Raw genomic sequence first — 23,319 nt, 5'->3', positions numbered from 1 at the left:
CAGGAGTTTATAGGAGCTTCATTTATAATTGCCAAAACTCACAAGCAACCAAGATGTCCTTTGGTAGGTGAATGGATAAACAACAGACAATGGATTGTTATTTAGTGCTAAAAAGAAATGAGATACCAAGCCATAAAAGACATGGAAGAACCTAAACACATTTTACTAAGTGAAGGAAGCCAATCTGAAAAGGCTAACTAGGGTATGATCTCAATTATATGACATTCTTGAGAAGGGAAAACTCTGGAGACAATAAAAAGGTAAGTGGTTGACAAGGGTAGCGGTAAGGATAAAAGAATAGGATAAGCACAGAGGATATTTAGGGGAGTGAAGCCATTCTATATGATACCACAGTGATGGATACATATCATTATACATTTCTTCAAAGCCATAGAATGTACACCAAGAGTGAATCATAATATAAACAATGCACTTTAAGTGATAATGATGTGTCAATGTAGGTTCATCAATTATAAGCAAAGTACAAAGTACATTCTGGTGGGGATGTTGAGATTCTGTTTGTATGAGGAAAGGGAATATATGGAAAATATTATCTTTGCACTTAATTTTGTTGTGAAGTTAAAACTGTTTGAAAGACCAAACTCTATTTTTAAAAATCTAGCTAATTAAAAGGATTCAAATTAAATAACTCAGTAATGACTACAAAATTTTATGAAGTTTGAGGGTGATTTTTTTCAAGAAATTTAAATGTAAAGCCAAGATTAAATAATGTGGGGGAACATTATGATATGACTATTATAATTTAAAATAAATTATATATTATAATTATAAGATATAAAAATAATATCACTATACATTGAGTGCAAGAAAGTAAAAGAATGTTAAACTTGTCATCTGTGTCAGTAAGTTGGATTACTATTTAAAAATTTAATATGCAGTTATAATTATTTGTCCAATTTAAAACTTCATGACCTCAATACAAATTTTCTTAATCTCAACACTATTGACATTTTTTTTTCAATTTGTTTTTAATCTTTGTTTTTGAAAAAGAGAGAAAGACAGAGTGCAAGTAGGGGAGAGGCAGAGAGAGAAGGAGACACAGAATCCAAAGCAGGTTCTGGGCTCCGAACTGTCATCACAGAGCCCGACGCGGGGCTCCAACCCACAAACCGTTAAGTCCATGACTGGAGCTAAAGTCCGACACTCAACCGACAAGCCCTACAGGCGCCCCTCAGCACTATTGACATTTTGAGCCAGATATAATTTTTTGTTCAGAAAACTATCCTGTGTTTTTTAGGGTGTAGCTGAACCCCTGTCCTCTTCCCACTGGACACTAGCAGTGTCCCCTCTTATACTCCTATTGTAACATCCAAAATGCCTCCAGATGATGCCAAATGTCCCTGGAGACACAACTCCTCTTAAGAACTATTGCTTTAGAGGTATCATTTAAGAACTTTTTCTTGTAATTGGAAAAATAAATTTTCTAAAATAAAGCAGTTCTCAGGTTCATTTTTTCACTATCTACTACATTTATATATAATTATACTTAGTAATTTCTATTGACCTATAATTATGTTTTCTTTTGTTCCCCTTATCCAATTTGATATCAGTAATTGCCAAAATCAGCAGTAGTAAGAGAATTGTTCTCAGAATTTTGACTATTATGTGCTCTGCACATCTAGGATATCATCTAGGATGACAATGAAAGCAGAAAATATGAATATGATTAGTTACATAAACCTCATCTTAATAAGGGAGCAAAGGATATTTATAATTTTCCAAAGAATCTTTAAGCATCTGTTAGTTAATACTAAAATTTGTATAAAACAAGTCATTAATATTTCATATTAACCTACCAGTCACTTTTGGTAACGTGGACAAATGGAGATTTAAAAATTTTGTCGGGGCGCCTGGGTGACTCAGTCGGTTAGGCGTCCAACTTCAGCTCAGGTCATGATCTCATGGTTTGTGGGTTGGAGCCCTCAGTCGAGCTCTGTGCTGACAGCTCAGAGCCTGGAGCCTGCTTCCGATTCTGTCTCCCTCTCTCTCTGCCCCTTTCCTGTTTGCACTCTGTGTCTCTTTCTCTATCATAAATAAATAAACATTAATTTTTTTTTTAATATTGCCTTAAAATGGGCAACCTGTCTTGGTCCTGACTTTATCGATTCAGCCTCAAAATACTTGACATTGATTATTGTTCTTATATACATCAGCAGCTGTTCTTGAGACACTGTAGACTACAGTATCTGAGGTTTTTATTAGGTCAAAGATTGTTCTAATTTTGCTCACTGCCCTAACCAAAGTGCCATAACTACTATAGGCACATAGTAAATGCTTAATAAATGTAAATGTGCTTAATAAATGTAAATGTGTCATTCAGTTGGGCTGCAGTGTGTTATTTTTAAGTTTAAATTATCCATTCAATTCTAAGTTTCCTATTATACAGCAATGCATTACTAATGACTTTCTAACAATTTTGAGAAGTGTTAAGCATTGATTCATTGAAAACAGCCTTGATTAGGTGATTTCCTTTACTTTTCTGTTCTAAAGAAGCACATATGCTTAAACTTCACTATGTTATTCTCAAGTCCTGGGAATTCATCCAAATGTAAAATAGCATATTAAGCTGTACCTACAGAAGGATAAAGTAATCTTTTAAAATTTTATGAGAAATTTTTGACACATCTTTCCGCCTCACACCCTTATTTCTCCCTCATTCATGCAACACATGTAATTGTGTCTAATGTGGGAAACCCACTATCTCTGCAAACTGAAATCTATATTCAATATGCTTAGTTTCAAATAAACAATATTTTTAATTTGGATTTTGAGATTACCAACTCCTCAAAGAATGAAGCTCTACAATATTATAGGGTAGAGCTCCTTTTCTGGGTTTTGGGCCAGGTTTATAATGTTTTTTTAATATGGTAGGGCTTTTAGAATCATTTCAGGCATTACAATTGATCATGTTTATGAGTTCTCAGGGACTTTTAAGTATGCAAATTATTTAGCTGACACGTATACAGACTAATGAAATTTTGCTAAATATAGAGCTATCATTATAAGGAACTAGTTTGTAATATTTTAGTATGCATATCTAAAATGTATATTTTGTGCACTTTATTAAGTATATTTTATTAATTACAATAAGGTTAACTTGGTTTATAAGGTAATTTTTTAAAAGCAAGTCTCTCCTACTGTGTTTTACATGATAAACAAACTGTTTCTTTTAATCTTCATTATTTCTCCATTTGTAATTACAGTTTCCTTCATTTAAAAAAAAAAATTTAATGTTTATTTATTATTGAGAGACAGAGAGAGACAGAATGTGAGCAGGGGAGGGGCAGAGAGAGGTGGAGACACAGAATCCAAAGCAGGCTCCAGACTCTGAGCTGTCAGCACAGAGCTGGATGTGGGGCTTGAATCCAGGAACCACGAGATTATGACCTGAGCTGAAGTCGGACGCTTGACCGACTGAGCCACCCAGGCGCCCCTTCTTCTTCATTTTATTAACATTTTTCTTGTTTGCAACTCCAGGTAGTCCCTTGCCCTAAACAATTCCATTTACGTTTACAACATTTATATAAATTCATATACTACAGCTATTAGTTCATGAAAAAGAGAGTAACATGCAATTTTAGTCTATTTTGCATTAAACTAATGCTTCTCCACTGTGGGTGAAAACACAGAAAGAATGATTGGAAAGTATTAGAAAATACTCAATAGAAGGTGAAGGGAATGTTTGGCCCAGTTTTGAATTCTGTATGTCACTCTATGTTCATCATCTTGCCTCCAGGTAGAATCCAAGAAACATATAGAGAATAGTCTGGTAAAGATTCTGTGATGTTGAAGTGACACATAACACTGAAAATCTTTTATTACTTTGTTTTAGGTCTTTAAAAAAATTGATATTTAAACCCAGCTATTAATCCTTGAAAAAAAAATCTCCATGGCTCAATCCAGGTGTCACATCGCTTTGTCTTGTGATTCTCTTTTCATAGTTAAGGATATAACTTCTTTCTCATTTCTTACCTTAATTTCCTCATGCTCTTAACTTGTAATGTTATTTACATTACAGTTTTGATTAACTTGCTAGTCAATATTCCTATTATGATTATGTAAAATAACTTCATTGCTGAGATTGATAGTATAGTATGATTACATTTCCTTTCTTGTATAAAATTTTAATTTCCTACATTTAAAAATTATTTCACTGTTTTTTTCGTTTAGTTTTTTCATGTACCTGTTTCTGCATTGTTCAAAAGTGCAAACAGAATTGTTGCATACTTATAAATAATATTTCAAAATGAAAATTGTTTTAAATTTGCTCTGTTATATTTTAATCGCTTGGGGGGAAAATTTTACTTTCACATTTGTTACATGACTTCAGTCTAGATGTATTGCTCTTTAGGCAAAGCACACAGAAGTAGCCAAGAATTCTTGTCATTGTTCTCCTAGATTGAATCCCCTGGTTTCTAGATTTCATGTTTTTCTCTTTCTTGCATGTTCATGCATATATTACATTAACTCTTCAAGTAATTTAGGAAGTAAATGTAAACTTACCTTTATTTTCCTAAAGAAAATAAAAGATAAATTGGTCACGGTGCTAAAGTTCTGAAAATATTTTTACTCCCTCTTCATAATTGATGTGTAACTTCGTATATAATGCAAGGGAAATATAATTTTAGAAAAAATAATTTTCCTCTGTGCTTTGGATCCTTTGCTCTAATTTATTATTACTCTCAAGTGTTTTTGAGAAGTCTGATGACATTCAGATTGCAATACACTTCTAAGTGAACCCTAAATATAAGTATCTAGGTGATTTCTTTGGAGCTTCTCTTTTTTCTCCCAAGAATTATGTTCAAATTTGCTAATTCTATGTTATAATTGTGAATCATGGACTTTTGGAGCAAATACTGGAAGGGTCTTACGATTCAGTAGGTGACTTTCAGTTGGTCTTTCTTTTTACCTTATTTCTTTTCTGCTCAGTGACTCCAGTTTTCTTCCTTTCACTTTCAGTGACTATAGACACTAATTATTATTTTGTTTTTCCCAGGGCCGATGAATGAAAATTGTAGGTCTATACAACATGAGGATATTGGGTTTCTGTCTCTTTCAATTACCTGACCAGTTTAAGTTAATGCAAAACAATTGCCCATTTGTAATATTTTGTCCTATATTTTTCCCTAAAAATGAATTCAGTCTAATGATTTGTTTAAATTTACTAACTTATTTATTTTTTTAACTTAGTAATTTATAAAAAAAAATTTATGGATTAGTATTACGATTTTCTGGTGTTCTTACTTATTTTTGAAAAATTCTATCTCAATCTGTATAGAAATCAATTTAATTTAAACACAAAGATACATTTTTTTAAATAAATCTGTATATCCCCAAACATAAAAATGGATAATTATAATTTGGCATTTGTACCAGATGGAAATGAATGTTCTTGATTTAGCAAGAAACCATATACTTTCTTTCAGGTGTTTGCATGTGTATTGGATGATTATATAGTGATTTATAGAGAATAATAATAGAAAGAAGTATGCCTGGCTCTTTATGTTGCATTATGGGTCACTTCTTAATTATTTCTATTTTTTTCCTTTTTTCTCCTAAAATGACTATGCATTAGTTTTATAACCAGGAAAATAAACTGATTTAAAAGATCTGTGTAGGCAATACAGCTTTGTGTATTTCAAAAAAGCTATGAAACAAATTATGACAAGTAATTCCACATATTGGCTTATAAAGTCATTTTAAACTTACTAATGTATCTTGGGTGAGAAAAAAAAAAAGATTCATCATGATCTAGATCCTTTTAAGTCCAAGTTACTTACTAACAGAGACACTGAGTAGGAAATACCCAAAGGAAAAGAAGGAAAAGATGTTAACATGTTGTGTTTCTGCAACACATTTAAATGACTTCCCTTTTTTTGCATGTTTCCATCCTCTTTTAGTTGCCTTGATTAAAAGTTAATCATGCTTTTGATCCAAAATTTCTATTTACAGAAAAAAAAAAAAAGAAGAAGAGCAGTAAACTCATAAGTGAAGAAAAGGGGGCTAAACAGGCACAAAATGGACTTTTTGAGAATCAATTCATTCTTGTTCTTGAAACCAATTCCCAGATTTTATTTAATATATGACATTACTAATCATAGAGCACTTTGGGGTAAGTCTAATCTCTGTCTCTTTCTAGCTCTGTAAAATGAATCTTAATTTCTTTATTTTTAAAATAAAAATTATAATACTAATCCTTGCTTATCTTACAAAATCTAGTGTTTTTTTTTAGATAAGTGAACTTGAAAATGCAAGAAATTGCATAAATTAAAGATATTAGAATAAATTACATTCTTCACTTTTGGATTTCATTCAAGAATAAATTATCAACTCCACTTTGGTGGAGTGTGTGGCTCTTGGTCTTGGGGTTGTGGGTTTGAGCCCTACAATGGGTGCAGAGATTACTTTAAAAAGTAAAATTTAAAAAAATATATAAAAGAAATTATCAACAAATAAATCCAAAAGCCTGTACTAAGAATTGAAATTTTAACTATAAATAATAGGCTCTTTTTGACAATATCATATTTATTGTGGTATAATTACATACTTTTCTTAAATAATTCCTCCATTATTCCTAATTATTATTATTCTTAATTATTGTTCCTAATTATTCCTAATAATTCCTCAATTATTCCTAAATAATTCCTCAAAGCTTTTAAGGGTTTAATTTTACTTTTTGTGACAGAATGTATACAAAAGGGGTAAGAAACAAACCATCACACAAATTATTAGGCATTTATTCTGAAAACATTATATCTAGCTGTAAAGTGTATCATAAATCCTGAATAAATATTTTAATCTAAATATTTTAATGTAGAAGACATAATGAACACAGGCATTCGTTTACAGAAGCAGTGTAAAAACCAGGTAGGTGCCTTTTACTTTCCCTAGAGAGCTAAAACATACCTCAGCAATTGGTATTCATCCAAAATTAAAGGATTTAAAAAGATCTTAAAGATCATCTAATTCAATTCCTTCATTTTTAATTTTTAATTTTGATTCTTTATATTTTATTTTAGAGAGAGAGCATGCACACAAGCAAGGGAGAGGGAGAGACAAATAGAACCTCAAAAAGGCTCCATGTTGAAGTGGGGCTCGATCCCACAACCCTGGGATCACCCCTGGGATAATGACCTGAGCAGAAATCAAGAGTTGATGCTCAACTAGTGTCCTTAACTCTTTTATTTTACAAGTGAAAAAGCTGGGGCACCTGGGTGTCTCAGTCCCTTGAGCGTCCCACTCTGGCTCAGGTCATGACTCAACAGTTTGTTGGCTCCCACCATTTGTGGGTCATTAAAATTTTTAGAAATGAAAAAGCTAAGGAATACAAGGAGATAAATTATTTTTCCATCATCACCCCATAAGTTTCTGGAGTAATTTGGGTGAGTGAGCAAGGTGCCTGACAGACCAAACACTTCCACTGCACCCCAAACTGCTAAGTCTTCTCCAAATGGTCATGGCATAAGAGCTATGCCTGGGAGCATTTAGGAATGGGCTTTTGGCCCAAAATGATTACAGATGATATGAGTATATACTTTAATACATTTCAGCCTTCCAGATGAAGTCAGAAAATTAGCTAACCACTTTAAAAAAATACAATTTGCAAAACCCTTACCTCATATTTAAGATTCCCTTTTGCATGTCTCTGACATTACCAATAAATATTTATACAATTTGCTATTCCAGAATAAAATGATGGTATTTTTGCTACCAGTTTATCGTGCCTAAGAAAACACAAATCCCAGCAAGAGTTAGCCATTCTGGTAAGGCACATTCTTCCCTGAGTCTATGGCTAAAAATGTAGCATCTCTCTTACAAATCAAAATTATATCCATTAGTTCATGTTCCTCTATTAAATGCCTTTCCATTTACTCCAAATATCCAGGTGTTTGTCATACCATAGAAGGTATGAAGGAGTAAATGGACTTCACAGAGGATTGCCCAATTTTACGTGGCTTTACATCCTTTAAAATATCACTTTTGTTACATAGCATTTAGTGATATAAGAAAGTGAAAAGAAATTAGTGTTGTATTTTTTTTTTTATGTTCTCCATTTTTCATTTAATCAAATTCCTATGCTCCTCTCTGGTAAAGTGTAGGAAATTCTTGGTTGTTATCAGACAGTAATTTGCATAACCAATTTACACTAGTTATTAAGCCTGCATTTGGGAATAATGTCAAGAAAATCACTGCCAGGTCATCATACTGGGTGGATTTATACAATTGACATTTGATGTTAATTCTGAGTTTGTTTCCTGAGTATGCTTAGGAATGGAAAATAATGATAACCACAAAAATTATCTATTGGATTTATTAAGCTTCCTTATAACATAGTATGCAATCAGTTATTGTATATGCTCACCTGTAATTCTTATAGAATTGTGAGGAATAAAATGTGTAATTGTTACCATCATTAGCATCTTTGTTTAGATAAGGAAGCTGAAACACAAGATCACATGTGATGTAAAGAGCAGAGCTAGGATTCATTTCCATGTCTTATAGACTCCAAAGCCCTTACTTTTATACTGTAACCCTCACAGAAATAAAAGTTGTTGAGTCAGCCTTTATTAAATCTCTGTTAAACATCTAAGTGTTTCTTCTATTTTTAAACCTGGGGAGAAAATTTGAGTTACCAAGTTTGTATCTAGAATTCATAATGTCACCAGTCTTATGCACATAAGGCAATATAATTTACCAGTGAATGTTTTCAGGAAGATTTTTATTTTTGCCTTTACTCTGAGACAAATCTTTTGTAACCTAACCTAAATCCACAATTTTTTTGTGTGTGAAAACACACACACACACACACACACACACACAAATTGCATTTGTATTTTGGTTTTTAATTCTAAATAGAATATATGTTTGTGTTGAAAATATGCTATTATAGGTTGCTGTGCCATATGTGTGGTATCTGGTATAATCTTGCATATAAATTGACTTCCCAGATGTTTTATCTACAATATAAATAGTTCAAATTAATTTCTTCTTCCTATAAAGATTTAACCTGTCACATCTTATTTATGCTCTAATGAGAATTCTTTTGTCTACATGTTCCAATTTGCTACAGAAATTATATTAGTCAATCATAACTCATGTAAGTAGTGCTAACTATTCTCAACTGACAACTAAACTGATTATTCACAATTGACTCATGTTTTTTAAATCAATATATTGTTTAGATAAGTAAACTAAGTTGGCTGACAATGTTTATTTTCCTGTATTCCAGATTCATGGAAATTAAGAGAAAATGGACAGTGTATCCTTTCTCCTATTCTATTCTCAGTCATTTCATTAGTTTTTTATGAGGTTCTATAGAACTGGCTAGACAGTCCAGAAGGCAGTCAGGCCCAGAGGTTTATGCAGTAATTGTGGTTTAGAAATATGAAAAGCGAAGATTTTTCTGGAAAATATATAAATAAAAAATATACATGGAGAAAATCTGGGATCAATACATTTGTGGAATGAATGAATGAAGGAGAAATACTCTTGAGTGTTTATTGACCTGTCATTTTAACTAAACTCTATTATGGAAATCTGTGAAAAGGTAAACTGAAAATAAAATAATTTCTGTAAAAGGTGAAGTAAAATAGTTCTTTTAGGTTGCTACCTATTTAATAAAGTACTATATAGTCACTTTTCTCAACAGGATCAATCAGTACCCCGTTCTTTCCCCACCTACATTGAGAATCAAGTGAAGAGTACAAAGAGTAACAAGACAGATGGATATCAAAATGTAACTTTTATTTATTTTTTAAGGTTTGCTTATTTATTTATTTTGATAGAGACTGAGCACAAGTGGGGGAGGGGCAGAGAGAGAAAGGTGACAAAGTTTCTGAAGCAGGCTCTGTGCTGTCAGCAGAGAACCTGATACAGCCTTGAACTCTCAAACTGTGAGATCATGACCTGCGCCCAAGTCAGACTCTTAACTGACTGACCCACCCAGGCGCCCCCGAATGTTACTTTTATAACAGATGTGCCTACATGCCCCCAAAGGGTCTTACTTATATGTCCCCCAAGCCTTGAATTAGAATTAATTTCCAAGACAGGAGATTGAACGCAAGGGGCATGGCCAACCAAGTTATGCTTACTATTTACTGACCAAAAAGTTATTTTTAAATTTTTTTAATGTTTATTTATTTTTGAGAGGGGGGGTGGGGGCAGAGAGAGAAGGAGACATAGAATCTGAAGGAGGCTCCAGGCTCTGAGCTGTCAGCACTGAGCCCGATGCAGGGCTTGAACTCACAGGCCACAAGATCATGACCTGAGCCCAAGTCAGGTCCTTAACCGACTGAGCCACCCAGGAGCCCCACTGACCAAAAAATTCTATCCCAGAGATGGGAGTAAGTTGTGAGGGATTGGGGGTGGGAGGTATGAGCTATGTATCCCAGTCCCTTCCACCAAATTGACCAATAGGGTAATGCCAAGAGTAATGTTGGCTGGAATATTACTCATATGGAGACTTCTCCCTATACTACACCGTAAGATATAAGAAGTCTGTTTTGTTCATTGCTGTTTCTGAAGACCTATAACAGTCTGAAGTAGAACAAATTCAGTATATTTGTTTAATTACAGTAAATGAATGAAGGTATTCATAAGGGGCTTGGGAAGAAACCATTTCTCTCTTATGAAATCATTGCACATTAAACCAGAAATGATATATATCAGAATCTTCATTACAAATCAAAATCTGATTTAGGGGCACCTGGGTGGCTCAGTCGGGGAAGTGTCTGATTTCAGCTCAAGTCATGATCTTGCAGTTCGTGGGTTCAAGCCCTGCATTGGGGTCTGTGCTGACAACGCAGAGCCTGGAGCCTATTTCAGATTCTGTGTCTCTGTCTCTCTCTGCCTCTCACACTCTGTCTCTATTATCAAAAAAATAAACATTTAAAAAACTAAAAATAAACGGTGCACAGAAATTGGTTGCATTCCTATTCACCAACAATGAAACAACGGAAAGAGAAATCAAGGAATCGATCCCATTTACAGTTGCACCAAAAACCATAAAATACCTAGGAATAAATCTAAGCAAAGAGGTGAAAAATCTATACACTTAAAATGATAGAAAACTTACAAAAGAAATTGAAGAAGACACACACACAAAAAAAAAAAAAAATGGAAAAAGATTCCATACTCCTGGATAGGAAGAACAATTATTGTTAAAATGTCAATACTACCTAAAGCAATCTACATATTCAATGCAATCCCTATAAAATAACACCACCATTCTTCACAGAGCTAGAACAAATAATCCTAAAATTTGCATGGAACCAGAAAAGACCCCGAATAGCCAAAGCAATCTTGAAAAAGAAAACCAAAGCAGGAGGAATCACAGTCTCAGACTTCAAGCTATACTACAAAGCTGTAACCATCAAGACAGTATGGTACTGGCACAAGAACAGACACTCAGACAATAGAACAGAATAGAGAACCCAGAAATGGACCCACAAACATATGGCCAACTAATCTTTGACAAAGCAGGAAAGAGTATCCAATGGAATAAAGACAGTCTCTTCAGCAAGTGGTGCTGGGAAAACTGGACAGCGACATGTAGAAGAATGAACCTGGACCACTTTCTTACACCATACACAAAAATAAACTCAAAATGGATGAATTTTTACATTTAGGCCTAAATGTAAGGCAGAAAGCCATCAAAATCCTCAAGCAGAAAGCAAGCAAAAATCTCTTTGATCTTTGCTGCAGCAACTTCTTACTCAATATGTCTCTGGATGGAACTGGAGGGTATTATGCTAAGCGAAATTAGTCAGTCAGAGAAAGACAAATATCATATGAATTCACTCATATGAGGACTTTAAGAGACAAAACAGATAAACGTAAGGGAAGGGAAACAAAATTATAAAAACAGGGAGGTGGACAAAACATGAGACTCTTAAATATGGAGAACAAACAGAGGGATACTGGAGGGGTTGTGGTAGGGCAGATGGGCTAAATGGATAAGGGGCATTAAGGAATCTATTCCTGAAATCATTGTTGCACTATATGCTAACTAATTTGGATGTATATTTTAAAAAGTAAAATTTTAAAAAATAAATAAATAAAAATAAAAATGTAAAAGAAGTAGACAAATCAAAATCTAATTTTAGATTTTTAGATAATTAAGTATTTAGATAATTAAGTATTGCCTCCTTTCCAAAGTCCTGAAAGAATGTAACCTTTTTTTACTTTATTTTAAATTTTTTTTTTTTTTTCAGAGAGAGAGAAACAGAGACAGTGCAACTGGGGGAGGGGCAGAGAGACAGAGAGAGAGAGAATCCCATGTGGGGCTTGAACCATGAGGTCATGACCTGAGCCAAAACCAAGAGTCGGAGGCTCAATGGACTGAGCCACTTAGGTGCCCCATTTTCTATGAAATCTTAATGGAATTAATTTACTAATGCATTCGTATCATAAGCTATGCAGGATACAGTGATATATAATTAACAAATGTAAAACTCTTTAATAGAGTTTAATAAAGTTTAATAAAGAGTCCCATACATATGTATGATACTTTTTTATTTACCTAATGATATTTGGAATATTTTCTATGTACATCCACATCTGCTTCAGTATTGTTAATAGATTCATGTAAATGTAACACATGATTTAACCATTATTTGATCTGTTTTAAGTGTACTTTCTAATTATTTTGCAATAATGCAATTAACAATCATGTACATGCCATTTAAGGAATATAGGAAACAATTTCTTATTTCTTAGAATAGATACCCAGAAACTAAACTGCTATGTCAGTTTTGGGAATTTCCCTTAGAATCATATGAAGCTAATCTTAACTACTTCAGCCAATATAACGGATTAAAAAATATCTTACTGATGATTTATTTGTCACCTTCCATACTATTAGGAAATTTTTATCATGTGTATATGTGGTTTTTTTTGTTTTTTTTTTCTGTAATTTGTAACTCTTAGTCTATAAATTGACTAAACAGTCTGGACTATGTGGCAGAAGAGGGTGCTTCGGTGTGTTTCCTTCCTACCAATAACATTTCCATCCGCGTTCGTTTCTATGAAAATCCCCTGAAGTTCCGCAATGAAGTGATGATTGTAATCTCAAGTTTTACTTTGCTCCCAGGGCCTTATATCTACCCTCAGTAGAAACCTCCCCCCACCATACTGGTAGTTCATTTACTCTTAGAGCACAGTTCATAATTTTGATTATTGATGTTTTTGATCCAGCAAAAGAATTAGATGAAGAACAAATTGGCCAAATGCCTGAAAATGTAGCTTTGTAATAAATTACCTGACAATTATTCCCACACCTTCCCTTTGTCATTTGACAAAGTTTCTGTAGACCACTTAGAGAATTTTTGTCTTATATGTGTGTTCTTGGCTATGATTTACTTTGATCTTATCAGTGCAATTTTATGAAATTGTACTTTCTAGAAATTTGTCACATCTTTTAGTTTGCTTGTGGTGCCTCATCTTGTTTTTCATACTAATAAACTCATTTACATTTTTATGATCTTAAGAGATTTGTAGTTAGACGTAGAGATTTTACTCAACCTACTATCTCTACACAATTTCCAAAATAAAATTTCTAAGAGAGAGGAGAGAGAGAGAGAGAACATATAGAAGTTATTAAGATTGATTGATTCATTTTTATCTTGAGGTTATGGGAAAAGGGAATAGACAATTGAGTGTCCTCACAATTGCTATGGGGCAGTCATATTAAAGTCATAGACACTCAGCTTCTTAGAAAGCTGAAACTGATGTGATCTAAAAAGCTCTTTTGGGGCGCCTGGGTGGCGCAGTCGGTTAAGCGTCCGACTTCAGCCAGGTCACGATCTCGCGGTCCGTGAGTTTGAGCCCCGCGTCAGGCTCTGGGCTGATGGTTCGGAGCCTGGAGCCTGTTTCCGATTCTGTGTCTCCCTCTCTCTGCCCCTCCCCCGTTCATGCTCTGTCTCTCTCTGTCCCAAAAATAAATAAAAAACGTTGAAAAAAAAAAAATTTAAAAAAAAAAAAAAAAAAAAAGCTCTTTTGACCACACATCAGGAGAAACAGGCAAGGGTTATTAAGATGCTATGGCCAGAGTAAAACATCAGTGCTTGCAAAAATGAATTATTAATCAAATGTCAAGAGTATAGATGTTTTGAATTACACACATTGGTTTTTCAATCCACCTGAATGTGGGCAAATGTTTATAGTGCACTTTGGGATAAGAAAGAATTACAATTTATTTATTTAATGATAATTGATGATTTTCCGAATAATTCTTTCCAAAAAATTCTTGGGAGGACAACCTAATGCAAAACAATAATAAGCAATAACAGCAATAGTAATAAAAACACTACTAATAATAGTATTCATTAAGCGGTTGCTAATAGCAGAATGCCTTAGTCCATTAGGGCTGCTTTAACAAATACCATAGATTTGGTGACTTATAAACAATAAAAATTTATTTTTCACAGTTGTGGAGGCAGGGAAATCCAAGATCAAAGTGCAGAGTTGGTATCTGGTAATGGCCTACTTCTTGGTTCATAGATTGTTGTCTTTTGTTGTTTTCTAGGGTCCTTTTTATAAAGACACTTAAACACATTCATGAAGGCTCTGTTCTTATGAACTAATCAGTTCCCATAGGCCCCACTTCCTGATACCATCACATTGGGCATTAGGTATTAACATGAGAATTTTTCAGGGGAAACAAATATTCAGACTATAGCATCAGAGATTTCGTGGTTACTGTTATCTAATTCTTTTTTTAATATATTTTATTTTTAAGTACTTTCTACACCCAACATGGGGCTTGAACTCACAGCTCTGAGATCAAGAGTCTCATGCTCTACCAGCTGAACCAGCCAGGCACCCCCCACTTTATCTGATTTAATTCTTTAAGAGACAAGTAATCCTATCATTTCATCCTACAAAGGGAAAAAATTGACTTAAAGAGACCATAAACACATATCACAACCAGAGCAAGTTCTCAAGATCCTTAATGTCAACCGAAACTTCACTGTAGGCATTCAGTATGTACAGTAGCTTTCTGTGATAAAAGGTCAGTGATGTTCCTATATTCCTTTAAACTTTACTAAAACATACATTTAATATGTGTTCATTGCCAAATTGGTTTATCAGAGTAATCATTGACAACCATTGACATATTGATATGATTTTATTACTTTCTTGTAGATACTATATAATAGTAATTTTGGAGAAGTGATGAGAATAAAAGAAAATAAAAGAAGAAAATTAAGTTGTAATCTTTTTTATAGGAAATGGTCTCAATTAGAAATGTAACTCTTTTGATTGGTGATATAGGAGATAAAGTATGGATTTTTAAAATTTTACAGTTTGCGGGGCACCTGAGTGGCTCAGTTGGTTGAGCATCCAACTTCAGCTCAGGTCAAGATCTCAGGGTTTGTGAGTTTGAGCCCCAGGCTTACAGCTGTCATTGCAGAGCCTATTTCAGATCCTCTGTCCCCTTCTCTCTCTGCCTCGCCCTCCACAGTCTCATTCTCCCTCTCAAAAATAAATATTAAAAAATAAAACAAAATTTTATAGTTTGCTGAATAAAAAAATATTTACTCAACAGAATAAGAGAATATCAAAGTTGATAGTTGTTTGGTTCTCTTATAAGAATGGATCTTCTATACACAATAAAAAGAAATGGAGATGAGTGCAGTAAAATCAAATATTTCTAGATATTTGTGAGAAATGGAAATGCAGTTTTTGATGTTTCAGTTTTTATATTTACTTTTGAAATTTGAATATTAAAACCTGTATAATATTTCTCGCCCAAACTTCAATATTTCAAATCTGTGAACTTTAGAGTCCAGGTGTAATTGTATTATATTTTCAGAAAACTTGGCTGCCTACCATTGAAATCTATTAGTGAAAATAATAGTTAGGATTCAATTTAGCTATAAAATTTTAATTTTAATTATGATCAAGATTTGCAAATTTTCAGCCCAGTTTATAATACTGACCTTCAACACTGTTACTCATGAAAACTGCCATGTATTGCTGTCCTTGGTAAAATTATAATTCTTTTGTTGATGTGAACATAAGGTTATTTCGTTCTTTCCGGAAATTTTTTTAGCAATTAGCTAATAGGTGTTTTTCAGTTAAATATTAATATTAATAACGTGTGTATCTGCTATTTTACCTGAGTAGAGAATAGGAAAATTAGAAATAGAAATTTAAAAGCATATTTTTGTGCATTTCTAACAAATACCAGGAATAGGACTGATGTTATCTAACTAGGTACCAAAGTAATCAATACAGCTGGAGAAAAGCAGTTTAAATAGTTGATGGAATTATTTCTCAGTAAGAATTAAAATAACTAAGTTCCTAATTCAAACCACCTATAAATTCTAAGGCTTTCTAGAATTGAACTTATTGTTCACATGACAATAAAATATCTTATTAAAGCATTAAGCTTATATGGAGAAAAAAATAAGACTGTCCAACAGAGAAATTAAACAGATTTATATTTAGAGTCATGTATCACAGACTATTTGTGAAAAGTTATTTTATCAAACTCCAACTGATGAGAATACTGATTAAACCCTGAAATTTTAATGTTTGTAGATTAGACAACCAAAGATATTTTTCCTCAGAAACCCACAACTAATTCATGTACTTTAGATAAGAATGACCATGATTTCATTTATCTCTTGGCCAGAATATGTGAGATATATATATATATATATATATATATATATATATATATATATTGCAATAATATGGATGGAGCTAGAGAATATGATACTAAGTGAAATAAGTCAGTCAGGAAAAGGCCAATGCCATATGATTTCCCTGATATGTGGAATTTAAGTTTTGATATTCTTATGATTTTATAATATATTTTGATGAGTCATTTAATCTTTAATTTTAATCTTACTCCACTATGAACTGTGCAAGCAATTAGAAAAAAGCATTTTGAAAAAGTATATGGAGTTGATAAAACCAAGGAGAATATTATTATTAAATATTAAATATTATTAAAAATACGCTGGTCATTTTATATGTCTTTGACAAATCTTAGATTTCCAATGCATTTTTTTAAGAATTCCAGCTTTTTCTAGTCATAATGTTGTAGTTGAGGTGTTTTATAGTGTATCATATTTATCCTAATCCAAAAAAACCTTTATTAACCTTAAATTTCATTAGTGAATACCTTAACAACTGTTGGATTATTATGGAAGTTATACTTTATCTTTTAAATTAGTAATTTTAGAAGTTTAGAGGTATTTCAAAATAGGTGTAAATAGTAAGAATAAATCTCAATAGAAGCTAAGTGAGATACTTGGAAGAATTATTTATTTGGTGGACAACTTAAAATAATCTTTAAAATTTCATAATCATCTAGATTAGTGAACTTTGTTGTAAATGCAAAATCACATAAAACAAAATTAGCATTTAAAAACAGAAATTTTGAGTTTTGTCAATGGATACATGCCTAGTACTAACCACAGTGTCAGGTACCTGGCAAGTGTTCTATAAATAATGGCTAAATTAAATAATTAAAAATTGTTTCAGTTTTATGACTTGATACATTTAAGATGCATCACCTTTGAGGGGCACCTGGGTGGCTCAGTTGGTTAAGCGTCATACTCTCAATTTCAGCTCACATCAGGTGTTGTGCTGACAGTATGGAGCCTGCTCGTGATTCTCTTCCTCTCTCTCTGGCCCTCTCCTGCTCATGCTCTTTCTTTTCCTCGCTCTCTCAAAATAAATAAACAATCTTAAAAAAAAAGATGTATCAACTTTGGGAAGAATAATGTTAACATATCAATGTATTGTTTAAGGTAAATCATAGGAAATAAAATTTGCTCTAGCTAGTTTTACATAAAAGGATATCATATTGGATACTAAATGGCTATGAAGTTATTGGGAAGATGGGGAAAATGACTCTAGGTTAATCTTTCAGGGGAGGACTCTAAAAGTTGTATTTCGGGACCAGGACACCAAGAAAACTCCTTCTATGAAAAACAGCATGCTCACAAAATCACCACTATCAGATAATGGTCGCTATGAGGACACCACCACAGAAACCAGACACAATGACCTTTGCCATCAGAAAAGGGCAGAAGCATGCCCTCTTTCTCACTTCTCTCATGCAGATCTGTTAACAGGAAAGCAAAAATAACTCAATTGAAAAATTCAGTATCTGGAAGTTTGAGAAATGTCATTTTCTACTTGTGGAAGTTGATCATTTGGGTTTGGGAATAAAATATCAAAATTTCCATATCTGTTTATTTTTCATTATTTTTGTGATATCTCTTTGCATAATTTATAAGTTTCATCTTATAGTAACAAGCTACTGTGCTTACATAATATAGATAAAAACTAAATGACATTATTGGGGATGTATGCTAAAAGTGTTTTAACCCTAGACATGCAAGATGAAGAGTTTGTATGCAACCTGCCTAGAGAAGAAAGAAAAATACTAAAATCATGAGAGAGCACTGTGTTCTCATAGGGCAGTTTATATAAATTGAATGCTTAAAATATTATCTTACATTATGTGTTGCTTGTAGAATATAAGCTGCTGAATGTAGAGAACTCAACTAATTTTGCCTATGGGACATAATATGTACTCATTGTATGTTTATTAATGAATGCATATGTTTAAAAATCTGTCATGCAGTAGGAGGAATAAAACTGTTTTGCTTTGCTCCGATGTATAGTACCACAAAGAGTACTTGGCAATTAGAGGATGAACATATTACCTATAATTTTTTAAATATTAGCACTGTTCAAAAGTGATATAGATTGCCAGCCACGATAAGCAGCAGTTTCAGCAGAAAATGAGTAACCATCTATCGGTGATATTGCAAAAAAGAATTTGTCTAGGTGACTAAACTAGATGAGCTACTTTAAATTCAAATGTCCCCTTAAACATAATCCTATGATTATAAAATTATTTTTGGAAAAAGCCCAAATGTGAAAGGGATAGCTTTTTAAAATCTGAATGTCAATTTAACAATTTTCTATAAAATTAATTTAGATTCAGGACTAGAATACAATAGATATGAAATGAAATAAAATAAATCTGAAATCCATGCTGGCTCTAGATGATAAGATGCTCGTAGGAATATATAGCTAGATTCTATTCTGGGGATTGTCACATTGCAGTCTTTAAAAATTCAAGATATGTATCACTACTCTACTTAAACCTCAAAATATCACATTCATGATATAAGTCTCTCTGCATCAAATAAACTTTGGAGTTTATTTCACTTAAGAAAATATCAGACACATGAAGGATATGATTCATGTCTCCTTTCAAAATTACATGTGGAAAGTTTATAGAAAGAAAGATTATATCTGTCTCAAGCTCTGAGACATCTTAAAATAGTAATTGCCATACTTTATATCTATGCAAATAACAAGACCCTGACATGGTACATAATCCATTTGTCTTTTCTCAAAGAGACAGATAATAACTCAAAGTAACTTATCAAACAATCTTGCCATGACAGTAGCAGACAGAGCAAATACACCTGTCTTCCTTATCTATCATTAGGTGAGTTTGAGTTCATAGTAGACCTATCAACCCTTGACAGATCTAGCTTGATTTCCAGTAGGCATATAGGACAGTTTCTTTACCTTTCATGTGATGTACACTTTAATTGAGGAAATACAACCATTGTTTTTAGAGACTATTGAAACAATCTGATTTTTTTTTACATTTTTATAGATGAAATAATAAAACTCAGTTGTATGTTAATACCAATATTCACAAGCTTAGAAGGGTGAAAATTGTAGAAATTATGACTTCTACTACTTGTTCCATGCTGGTCATATCATAAGATTGATGATTTGATAAATTGCTTCAATTTCTACTACCTGTCATGTTAATCCTGAAGACAAAGGTAGCATGCTCTCTTGTTTTCTGCTCTCTGTCTAATTTTGTATGTTTTCTTTCCACAAAATCTGACAAGCTTATTTTTTTGAAGAATTCTTTCACTCCTGGAAAATGTTCCTTTTATTAATGTTTGAAAATCTCTCCCCTCTTTATAAACACCTATTCTCACAGAAATTAATAGTTTTACTGAAATCATGTGGGAAATAAAGCATGAGAATGTACTTCCCTACCCCCTTTTGCAGGATTGGCATACAGACAATAGAAATACAACTTATGAAATACAGGGTGAGTAGAAGTGATTGCCCACTAAGGTACCAGGAGGTCCTAGGAAGAATATTTACCAGAGATTGTGAAGGCAAACATAGTAGTATATATAATCAGAATTATAAAGTGGAACTGAAAACATATCCAGTTATAAGTGGATGGAATGATAGAATTGGCTCAAAATTAAGTGTGAGAATATGTTAAAGAAGCAATTCTGAACTCAGGTTATAAACAAAATATGTGTGTCAAATCTCTCTTACATTGCTCTGTGCTTAGTACTTATTGGAATGAGTGACTATAAGAATGAATTGGACAGATACAGTGTTTAGATTTGAACAATACAAAGTAGTTAAATTACAGTATTAAGGATCTTAATTCACTTATATAAAGTCTATTAAGCAACTTGGCTATTAAGGAAGAGTATTCTTATTTTAACGAGACATTTTACATTTAGTGAATGGATATGCCTACATCACCTTTCCTTTACTGAGGTTCTGTTCAACACATTTGTCTTGATCACTTAGTATATTCCTGTGTTTCCAATTATTTATTTATTATTATTGAAGAGTTTGAGAAGAATAAGTATTAAATCTTTTTTTTTTTTTTTTTTTTTTTTTTTTTTTTATGCTTGGTAGAACTTACCTGTGAATTTGGTCCTAGACTTTTGTTTGTTTGGAGTTTTTAATTACTGATTCAATTTCCTTTCTGGTATTAAGTCTATTCGAATTTTCTATTTCTTTCTGATTCACTTTTGAGAGGTTATATGTTTCTAGGAATTTATCCATTTCTTCTAGGTTATCCAATTTGTTGCCATATAATTTTCTCATAATATTCTCTTATAATCATTTGTACTTCCGTGGTGTCAGTTGCATTTCTCCTTTTTAATTTCTGGTTTCGTTATTTGAATCCTTTCTCTGGTATTTTTTTTTTTTTTAAGAGTGGCTAAAGTTTATCAATTTTGTTGATCTTTTCAAAGAACAAGATTCAGGTTTGATTTGTGTTTTTTGTTTGTTTGTTTGTTTTTTAGTCTCTATGTCTTTTATATATGCTCTTATGTTTATTATTTCCTTTCTTCTACTGGCTTTGGGTTTTGTTTGTTTTTTTTCCAGTTCATTTGGTTGTTTATTTGTGATTTTTCCTGCTTATTGAAGTAAGGCTATCATAATCTTCCCAAGATCTTAGAAGAGGTTTTGCTACATTCCAAAGGTTTTGGACCATTGTGTTTTCATTTTTATTAGTCTCCATGTATTTTTGTTTTTAATTTTTCTCTTTGATCTTGGCTACCCCACTTGTTTAGTAGTATGTTATTTAACTTCCACATATTTGTGTTTTTAAGTATTTTGTGTGTGTTACGTGTGTGTGGTTGATTTCTATTTTCATAGTGTTGTGGTCAGACAGGATACATGATATGATTTCAATCTTTTTGAATTTGTTGAGCCTTTTTTTTTGTGGCCTAGTATGTGATCTTCTCTGGAGAATGTTCAATGTGCACGTGAAAGGAATATGTATTCTTCTGGTTTTGGATGGAATGTTCTGAATATATCTATTACATCCATCGGTCCAATGTGTCATTCAAAGCTGCTATTTCTGTGTTAATTTTCTTACTGGATGATCTATCCATTGATGTAAGTGGAGCATTCCTGCCTCCTACTATTATAGTATTGTTATCAATTTCTTCCTTTATGTGTGCTAATTGTTGCTTTATGTATTTGGGTGCTCTGATGTTGGGTGCATAAATATGTGCAATTATTATATTTTCTTGTTGAAGTGAGTCTCTTATAGGTACTATATATACATAGGTCTTGGATTTTATCTTTCAGTCACACTATGTCTTGATTGGATCATTGTGTTCATTTATAATAATTACATTCAAAGTAATTATTGATAGGTATGTAGTTATTGCCATTTTGTTATTTATTTTAGGGTTGTTTTTATAGTTCTCTGTTTCTTCTCTTGCTCTATTCTTGTGGTTTGATACATTTCTTTAGTGATATGCTTGGATTCTTTTCTCTATTTTTGCCTATATTACAGGCTTTTGATTTGTGGTTACCATTAGGTTTATATATAACATCCTGTGCATATAGCTGTCTATGTTAGGTTGATGGTCGCTTAAGTTTGAACCCATTCTAAAAGCACTAAACTTTTACTTCCCCATGTTTCATTTTTATGTTATACTTTACATCCTTTTTTATTTTGTGAATCTCATGACTGATTTTTATACATGTAATTGATTTTACTCCATTTGGGCTTTAACCTCTGTACTGGCTTTATAAGTGATTAATATACTACTTTTATTATGTTTGTATGTACTGTGAAATTTCTTTCCGAATTTTCTTACTCCTGACTGTGACTTTTTTTTTTTCCACTTAAAGAATTCTCTTTAACATTTATTGTAAGACTGGTTTACTGGTGGTAAATTCCTTTATTGTTTGTTTATCTGGGAAACGATTTCTCCTTCTAGTCTGAATGATAGGTTTGCTGGAAAGAATATTCTTGGTTGCAGACGGTTTTTTTTCCTTTTACTACTTTGAATATATCATTCCACTTTCTTCTAGCCTGAAAAATTTCTGCTGAAAAATCAGCTGATAGCCTAATGAGGTTTCCCTTTTATGTAAATATTTTCTTTTCTCTTGATGCTTTTAAAATTCTCTCTCTCTCTCTCTTTTTTTTTTTTTTTTAGTACTTTTTGCCATATTAATTATTATGCATCTTGTCATGGACCTTTTGGTTTGATTCTGTTAGGAACACAATTCCTCCTGGGATAGATATCTGTCCTTCCCTATACTAAGGAATTTTTCAGCTAGTATTTCTTCAAAAAAAACAATGTGACTCCATTTCTTTCTCTTCTTCTTCTGAGATCACTATGATGCAAATATTATTACCCTTGACAGTGTCACTGAGTTCCCTTTACCTAATCTCAATTTTTGTTATTATTTTTTTTTCCTTGCTCAACTTGGCCGCTCTCCATCTTCCAGCTTGCTGATACATCATTAGGTTTTCTTTTAGCATTATTTTGTTTATCTTTTGATTCCTTTGGTAAAAATTATATCTATTGAATTAGTTTTATAGTATAGATCATATTTTACTTACATCCAGCAAAAATATTAATAAAAAATGACTTCTAAAATTTAGTCATGTGGTACTGCTTTATTCAAAGATAGATAGTCCAAACAGGAACTCCAGTCTTTTAATCATCTCAAAAATTT

The sequence above is a fragment of the Panthera uncia genome, chromosome D4 (genome assembly GCF_023721935.1).
Source record: "Panthera uncia isolate 11264 chromosome D4, Puncia_PCG_1.0, whole genome shotgun sequence".
Lineage (NCBI taxonomy): Eukaryota > Metazoa > Chordata > Mammalia > Carnivora > Felidae > Panthera > Panthera uncia.
The sequence above is the reverse complement of the archived record's forward strand: the minus strand, read 5'-3'. Positions refer to the sequence as shown.